Source organism: Xenopus laevis, chromosome 7L (genome assembly GCF_017654675.1).
Source record: "Xenopus laevis strain J_2021 chromosome 7L, Xenopus_laevis_v10.1, whole genome shotgun sequence".
NCBI classification, from domain to species: Eukaryota; Metazoa; Chordata; class Amphibia; order Anura; family Pipidae; genus Xenopus; species Xenopus laevis.
Window position 1 is genome coordinate 37,715,816 of NC_054383.1, and position 8,770 is coordinate 37,724,585.

At 37.9% G+C, this 8,770-nt stretch overlaps 1 protein-coding gene across 3 annotated transcripts in view; it reads right to left on the reverse strand.

Moving 5' to 3' along the window:
- Positions 1-3,301, reverse strand: part of marchf8.L (membrane associated ring-CH-type finger 8 L homeolog) — a 140,926-nt gene extending 137,625 nt beyond the window's left edge. The window contains exons 1-2 of one of the 3 annotated variants that reach the window (XM_041568547.1): positions 3,138-3,301; positions 616-672 (exon numbers count right to left, since the gene is read on the reverse strand). The gene's annotated coding sequence lies outside the window, so the exon portion shown is untranslated. The remainder of the gene's footprint in view (positions 1-615; positions 673-3,137) is intronic. The other 2 variants (XM_018224582.2, XM_041568549.1) reach the window with 2 other exon arrangements.
- Positions 3,302-8,770: the final 5,469 nt, after the last annotated feature.

The following is an 8,770-nucleotide window of genomic DNA, read 5'->3' on the forward strand; positions in this document are numbered from 1 at the left end:
GCCAACGATCCAACTGCTGAAAATGTTTTACACCAAAATAGTGCTATAAGCTATTAATCATTGATCAGCTCCTTAATCATGATTTAACACAGTTCAAAAAAAGTGAAACCACACTAATGTTAAAAGTGATGTTTTTAGGTGTGTATGTTGATTAACTCTGACAATATACACCATTGTTTAACGCCTTCTTGTAATTGATTAAAGTCAATGGAGTTGAGGAGAAATTATTCAGTAAAGGGTGTGTCATTTCTTAAGGTGTGTATTGCAATTTATTCCGGAAATGTGCCTCATAATTGTACTCCACCTCTGATTAAATAGGGCATGCTAAGAAAAAATGATTGAGCATCTATTTTACACTCAGCTTTACATTAATTACACAGCTTGAGGAACACACAATTTTACACAACACAGCAGTGAAATATTATTAACTCACCTTGTACACGGCTTAATATATATGCACTAAATTATGTTTGTTGGATAACTAGGGGAGTACACTGAGATTTCTTCCTAAATACAAATCTTGCTTAAGGGCCATAAGTCTTTATTTGAGCTACATTATGAATCCTTGATTTGGCACAACCCTATAACATAATGCAATTTATTTACAATACCAACCTTATATAGAATCTTGCATAGTCCTTGCAGACATGAAGGAGACATATATCATGGTGCCTGTAGAGAACACAAACACCAGAGAAGGTAAGCAATTCATACCTTCCAACGGTCCTGTTTGCTAGACAGTCGCGCATCTTGGGCCGGAAATGGGACAGAGCTTCATTAAGAAGTGGGTGGAGTTTGGGGAATGCAAGGTTATAAATGGGCCTTGTCAGAGTTGAACTGGGGCATTCTATAAATTGTCTCTAATTTGATGATGGGATGTATGTAGAGTTGCTAACTTTTCTGGAAAAAAATACCGGCCTTCCTATATATTTACGTTTTTTACCTATTAATAACTTTGGGATCAACCATCATTTTTACCGGCCAGGCCGGTAAAATACCGGCCAGGTGGCAACCCTAGATGTATGGTAAACTAATTCCCATTAAAAATCAGTTTTATTCTTTAATTCTTTACAAATGTAAAAACTTCTACAAACATATGTCAAAAATAACATAACCATAATCCACATGGCAATGAAGTGCTGAAGACAATGAAACACTAAGTCATCCCATAAATAGAATTTGTATTATAGTTAGCTATAACTATAAATTGAGACCCCAGAGGTGAAACTCATGCCATTAGTAATGACTAGAAGAGCTCAGAACCAACTCATCTGATGTGACTTACAGGGGAAAGAGCACATGGGACATTATAACAAGAGATGCACAGAATCCAAAATGCTTACATATGGCTGAATAACTAACTGAATCGGACCTGTAATTTGCCTTTTTAAAGGAGTTGTTCACCTTCCAAAAACTTTTTCAGTTTGGTTGTTTCAGATTGTTCACCAGAAATAACGACTTTTCTAAATTTTTGACCATTTTTACAAAATTGAAACTTAAAGTTTAATATTCTTGTCTCTGATGTTTCAGTCTGGCAGCTCAGTTAACCAGGTGCAGATTCTGAACTGTCACAATTTGCTACATTTAGTTGATACATTTCTCAGCTGCATCTGTGGAATATTAGCAACTATTGTATCAATTCTAACAGCTGCCTTTAATGACACTCTGGGATTCTGAACAGCAGGGACAAAAACGAAGAAATGTATCAACTAAATGTATCAATTTAGAGCAGTTAGAGTCAGAGACCCCCTTCCCAGAGCTGTTTTAGAAAGACATAAGAAGGTGAAAAATGAAAGTTTAAACTTCTGTATTAGAATTATTACCAAAATGACATCACTACTCACCGTTTATAAGGATATCATTTACAAGATATTCATGGCTTTTGTGTGTATGTATGTATATATATATATATATCCTATATAATCCTATATAATAAAGTTGAAGTGTCTCTGCGTCCAGTCCGTGGGATTGCGCTACTGCGCATGTGCCCCACGGACCATCTCTGGCAAATTTTTTTTAGACTAGAACAATTCTGTTTTTATAAATGTTTGACTACATATGTTCTAGCACCCGTTAATTTAACGGGCTTAATGTCTAGTGTATATATATATATATATATATATATATATATAATGTATATCAGCACACACCATACAATTTAGTGATTTAATAAGGGCAGATACACAGTTCACAAGTAGAAAGCAGTCACGGCACAACCTTCATAACAATCCGTGAGTGCTTTCTACTTGTTAACTATATATATTCGTGCATAACATATTGCATATAAGGAGAAATGAAACTGGGCACCAATAGGACACTAAAAAGTGGTGCAGTTTTAATCACGTTAGTGACTCAAGAGCAGCTGCAAGCAACTGTTAATCAAAGTGAAAGATTTGTCAGTATGACGGCAGGGTCATGATCTGTCACTGGCATGCAACCTGTGGGTCACAGGCATCACCGAGTAACACCGTAAATAGTAATTTTCTTTGTTACTTTACCCTTACACATGCATTTAGGCTGCAGGTCTATATTTAGTGCCACAACAGCAGAATGGGATAAGGGCAAACTTGGAGAATGAAAACAAGGTTCTGGCCCTGAAAAGAATGCAAATAAAATGAAATATCGATATATATACTTTAAAGATTAATCAGCAATTGCAGAAATGGCACAGATTGGATACTGTAGGGACATAATTCCATCTAAACCTATTAAGCCAATGCAAAACAAATAACACAACGACTACATTCTGCAGACCTATACAATGCATGTTTAAATGTAAGTACATAGCAGTAGCAAGCACAGTATGAGGCTGAGGGGTGTGAGCAGAGACTATGGCTTCATAAAGGAAAGTATATAGAGGATATAGAGAGAGGAATGGACATGGTGCACAAATAAATGATATTAATTGAGAGTTTAGAAAGAATAGAGACACGTATCATTTATACACATTGCACAACAGACAGACAGACAGACAGTTATATAAGCAGAATAAAAACATGATAATAAACTGATTCACTATTCCATTTCCAGCTTGCATAAGAAGCCAATGAGGCTGTGCACTGGAGAAACCAAGCAGCAACTTAAACATCAGAGCCATTAAAAGTCACATTTCATGTAAACACCCTCTCCGCACCGACCTGCCAGCAGCATCGATCGATTGATCCAGTGGTTCCACGTCGCTGCCAAAGGTAAATGAAGAGCGATCCCGCTGTCACACAGGGATGAGCAGAAGCCACAGCAGATTCCTCCGTGGAACAGGGATGTGCATTCCACTGATTGTTGACGAGGACAGGAGGAAAAAAAAAACTTCCGCATTGGGCCACGCCCACCGCACGCCTAATCCAATCAGATGGAAACGGAAAGTGAGGAAATGCTTTTCTGTGCTTTACAGTGATCGGAAGGTGTCGCTATTTATTTATAACAGCTGTACGTGTCAGCCGTCTGTTTTACTGTCATTATCATTATTATATAGTGTTTGTTGCTGAAATAAAATCAATAGAGTTTTAGTTTATATAACGAGCAGGCTCTCTAAACTGAGGGAGAGACAGAATTACAGCCAAGGCCAGTCTGGCAGAAAGGGGTGGGGCTATACTATAAAGGGGCGGATTGGGGGCGTGGTCATGTTGGCCTCTAGTCACCAGTCTGTGTGCTCTTCATGCCTCCAGGTCTCTCTAGTCTGTCAGTAGGGGCTTTATTTATCAAAATCCACATTTGTTTGCATAATTTTATTGAAAAAAATAAATAAATAAATAAAAAAATAAAATAAATCAGAGCAAACTACAATCCACTATTTGATCTTTTTTATTATTAAAACAAGCACCATTTAATCCGATCTGGAATAAACTAGATTGATTCGAGCGAAAAACCAAATTGAACTTTTTTTTCTCAGATTTGTTTCCAGAATTGATTTTTCAAATTTTTGTCGGATTTTCGGGCTAATTCCAACGCAGACCACAGAAACTTAGGAAAAGGACCTCTCCCATTGACTTATATACAACCTGGGCAGGTCTGAGACAGTGGATTTTCGGAATTGGACTTTTTCCATCCTCGGGGTATAATGAAAAAAAAAATTCACGTTTTTTTTTACAAAAAATTCAAATTTTATAGTAAAAAACAAAGTTTTAGCGTTTTTGACACTTGGGGGCAGATTTATCAAGGGTCGAAGTGAATTCGAGGGAATTTTAAAAGTAAAAAAATGTGAAAATTCGAAGTATTTTTTGGATATTTCGACCATCGAATAGGATACTACGACTTCGAATTTACTTCAAATTAGATTTGAAGTAAAAATAGTTCGAATATTCGACCATTCCATAATCAAAGTACTGTCTCTTTAAAAAAACTTCAACTTCAATACTTCACCAAATTAAACCTGCCGAAGTGCTATGGGGACCTTCTACAGCAAGTTTTTTGAAATTGAAGTAAAATCGTTCGATCGTACGATAAAATCTTTCGAATCGTTCCAACGATTTTTCTTCGACCGCAGAATACCCAAATTCGATGAAAAAAGTTCGAATTCAATGGTCGAATTTCGAAGTATTTTTTACTTCGAAATTGGACCCTTAATAAATCTGCCCCTTGGACTATAATAAATAACTCCCTAGTAGCAGTATTTATATAATAGGTATCAGGGTGTCTATTTTTTTTTTTAAACCCTCCCCACCCTCCACCACGGATTTCCATAGGAAATCTGGTGACGGAGCTGAGGGGGTAAAGGATAGGGGGGCTTAGGAAGAATGTGGAAGTGACGTCACAGTGCTCTGACATCACTTCCGCTGAATACGTCTCGCGACGTCATAGAGAACGAAGTGGGGACGTGTTTAGGTCCGATGCCTAGGGCGGCATCAGACCTTAATACAGCCCTGGTTATACTTAATGATGTACCATACATATGTAAGGCCCAAGCATATACCAATGATGAAGGATTTGCGGGGCTCCATCTTTTCTGTGCTGCAGTGGATTTCACCCTGGCGAAGGCTTTTGGACATGGAGAGCACCGCTTTGTGGTCCCAGTATCTAGATAGGATCCGTTATCCGGAAAGCTGTCATGCTCCAAATTAAAGGACGGCCACCTCCCATAGACTCCCTTTTAATCAAATAATTCACATTTTTTAATAAATTATTTCCCTTTTCTCTGTAATAATAAAACAGTATCTTCCACTTGATCTCAACTAATATATTTATATTAAGCCTTAGTGGAGGCAAAACAGTCTTATTGGGTATATGTTAAAGGGATTCTGTCATGATTTGCATTATGTAGTTTTTAAATCCTAAATGACACTGTTTATACTGCAGATAATTCACTACCACACACAATTTAATTCCTAACCCAACAAATTTATATATTTTTTAGTTGTTATATTGGTGTGTAGGTGTCATCTCAGGTTATTTTGCCTGGTCATGTGCTTTCAGAAAGAGCTAGCACTTTAGGATTGAACTGCTTTCTGACAGGCTGTTGTTTCTCCTACTCAATATAACTGAATGTGTCGCAGTGGGACCTGGATTTTACTATTGAGTGCTTTTCTTATATCTACCACAGAGCTATTATCTGGTTACCTTCCCATTGTTCTGCTGATGGTTGCTGGGGGAAGGGGGGGGGTGAAGGAAGGGGACAATATCACTCCAACTTGCAGTAAAGAGTGACTGAATTTTACCAGAGCACAAGTCACATGACCGGGGCACCTGGAAAATTGACAATATGTCTTAGCTCCGTGTCAGATTTCAAAATGGAATATAAAAAAAAAAATCAGTTTGCTCTTTTGAAAAACAGATTTTAGTGCAGAATTAACTATTAACTGATACATTTGGGGGGGAAAAAAACATGTTTTCCCATGACAGTATCCCTTTAATGTTTAAATTATAATTAGACAAAGTACGTAGATCCAATTTACGAAACAAAAACCTTTATCCGGAAAACCCCAGGTCCCAAACATTCTGCATACCATACCGTATACCTGTAATAATATCTTATACTTCATGTTAACTAGCACAAACCCGTTGTGATGGCAAAACAATCCAATTGGGTTTAAAGGAGACATGTAAGATAACTAAAAATTCCCCAATCTTGTAGGCAGTTATGAATAATATATGGTGCTGCCCTCACATTGGATTAAAAATTTAAATTTTCTCCCATTATTGGAGCTCCCTATAGATCTGCTATGGTCCCTGTCTGTGTTTCAAATGAGGAGTGGGAGTGTCCCTGCCAGCAATACAGTAGGAGGGGGATAGCCAATCACAGCCCAGCAGTCACCATGCTAAGACAGGCTTCAGTTCCCTAAATGCTGATTGGTTCCTATACTACACGGCTGAGTGCTGCCATCTCCCCTGCACAGCCTGGGAAAGGAGACAGCAGGAAGTAGAATAGATGGATGGGAATAGTAGGGTTCAGTGGCGTAACTAGATATAACTGGGCCCCACAGCAAATTATTTTTCAGGCCCCCAAAATTTTTAGCAGGTGACTTGTTTTACCAATGTTTATTGAAACTGTATATGAATTAGGGCCTCGTGGGGCCCCTATACCTCCTGGGCCCCCCTGCAGGCGCAGGGTCTGCTTCCTCTATAGTTATGCCCCTGGTAGGGTTTTTGCAGACATTTTCAATAAATCTGCTGGAAATACTACATTTTCCATCACATTTCCTCTATATCTAAATGAGTATAATGCACTGGTACATTCTTGTTTTTAACATGTCTCCTATAAATGTTTTATAGTAGCCTTACAATGTGGGCCTATAACCCCAAGTCCCTAGCATTCCAGATAAGAGATCTCATGCCTGTGTTGGTGCCCCTCTTGATTTTTCTATTGCCCCTAATAAAGTAATTAGTCTTCAGTTTAATGGGTTTGTATGCTGATGGAACCCCTCAGTCACCTTATCCTTAAAATGGGGGTTTATTATTATTCATTATTTATTACATGTTTTGTTTTCTTTTCCTGACACAGCACCATAAAAGCTAAATACATATTAAAACATATCTTAAATGCTTATAAAGGCTGTACTCTCAGGCTACAAATAATTGAATACAAATATGCTTTTATTTGGTTTAAGTGTACTTACTGTAATTGTGGAACATGCCTAATCACTTCAGATTCACAGAATGATCCTTTTGCACAGACAGGGACATGACCCTTAAAATAAACAGAATAATATAATGCTAGCAAAGTAATGATCAGCCATTATATCTTCCAAATAGCTCTCTTTCTTTGTGCACGGATAGAAAAGTATGCATTGCTGTTATTATAAATGGAAAATAAGGGCCATTTCAGGTAAAAGTACTTAATATGTTGACATGAATAATACTATTCAAAAAGAATAATAGAAAATATAGGCATAATATTTGTTTGTTTTTTTTACCTTTGTAACTTTGTTTTAAAATTTTCCAGTAATACAAATATTTCTGCAGTTCTATTCTGTTGCAATTGTAGTCAGTACAGTGCTACACTTGCAGGAGGGAATGGCACAATATTTTATATATGCAAGCATTACAAAGAGTGCAGGGGAGGGGTCACATTTTGTCTTGGGGGGGCTACCAATAGGAGGGGGGACAATATATAGAATGTATGCCAGTTGATCTGTTTTTGGAAATAAGCTTCCGTAAAATGCCATTGTTTATTGCTTGTTAACAAGTGCCTCATTGGCAGTGTTTGCAATGGATTCCTTGCAAGGGGGTTGGCTATCCATTACATTGGTAAAAATACAAGATCCCAATAATATTAATAGGGAAAAGACAACATATTTATAGGAAGGTGAATATTTGTAGCTATATTGGTTCCCCTCATGCTGTTTCAGTCCACTCTGCACATGGTTGTAAGGTCACACAAGGGGTTACATTTCTTGGAGGAGGGATTGGGAGCTATGCTGCAGAGCGAAATTCATAGGGGCCCACTGTATTGACCCTTGACCTGTCTGATGCTGCCTGTATCTGGACTTTGAAACAGTTAACCCCTGGTGTGCCAAGCCTTAGTCTTTTACCTGCCACTTGCCAATCTATTCACTGCACCTGCGCTTACCTTCTGCTTTGCTTTTTTTTTTAAGCCTTCTTGTGCTTTTATAAAGTTGTTAAATGCCATACTTGTGTTCCAGCTCAGCCTCTTCCTCTTCGAACACTAGAATTAGAGGCTCTTCAGAATCCAGTGTGGTCCCTTGTCGTGACACCTGTAAACTGAAGCTGACCAAACGCATCACCTTACACCTGTATCTGCCTCTTGGTCCCCAAAATGGTCAGACGAGTTCTGTTTACCATGGGCTGCAAAAGGAACACATTGCATTTCCAGTCCTTTAAGGCTTTGTTCATGTAATAACTTCATTTTTTAGTATATTATAGAATTTGGACCCTAGCGATTTGCAATATTGCAAACTGTAAAGCTGCTGAATAAACTCTAAATAAAATAATAATGAATGAAAACCAATTGAAAATTGTCTCAGAATATCACTCTACATCATTAATCCACTTCACTGTAGGTCCTGCTGCTGACACAGACTTGACATTCCACTACATTTAAAAAAGTTTAAAAGAGTACACTCAAATGGCAGAGTTCTCTAACCCCGTTGTCTTTTACAACCAATGTCATAGCTTTCATAAATGTCCCTTCACAGGCTTTTAAGGTAATCCTGTAGACCCTGCTGATGCCATTGCAGGTCTGGTGATTGTATTCATTCATGTTACAGTCATCAGAATTGAAGGTAGGTCCATATTTTAAAAATAGCTTAAGGCCCCAATATATGAGGCAGGCTATATTTAAACAGCATAGAGATTGCCGTTTGTGAGGAGCACTTGA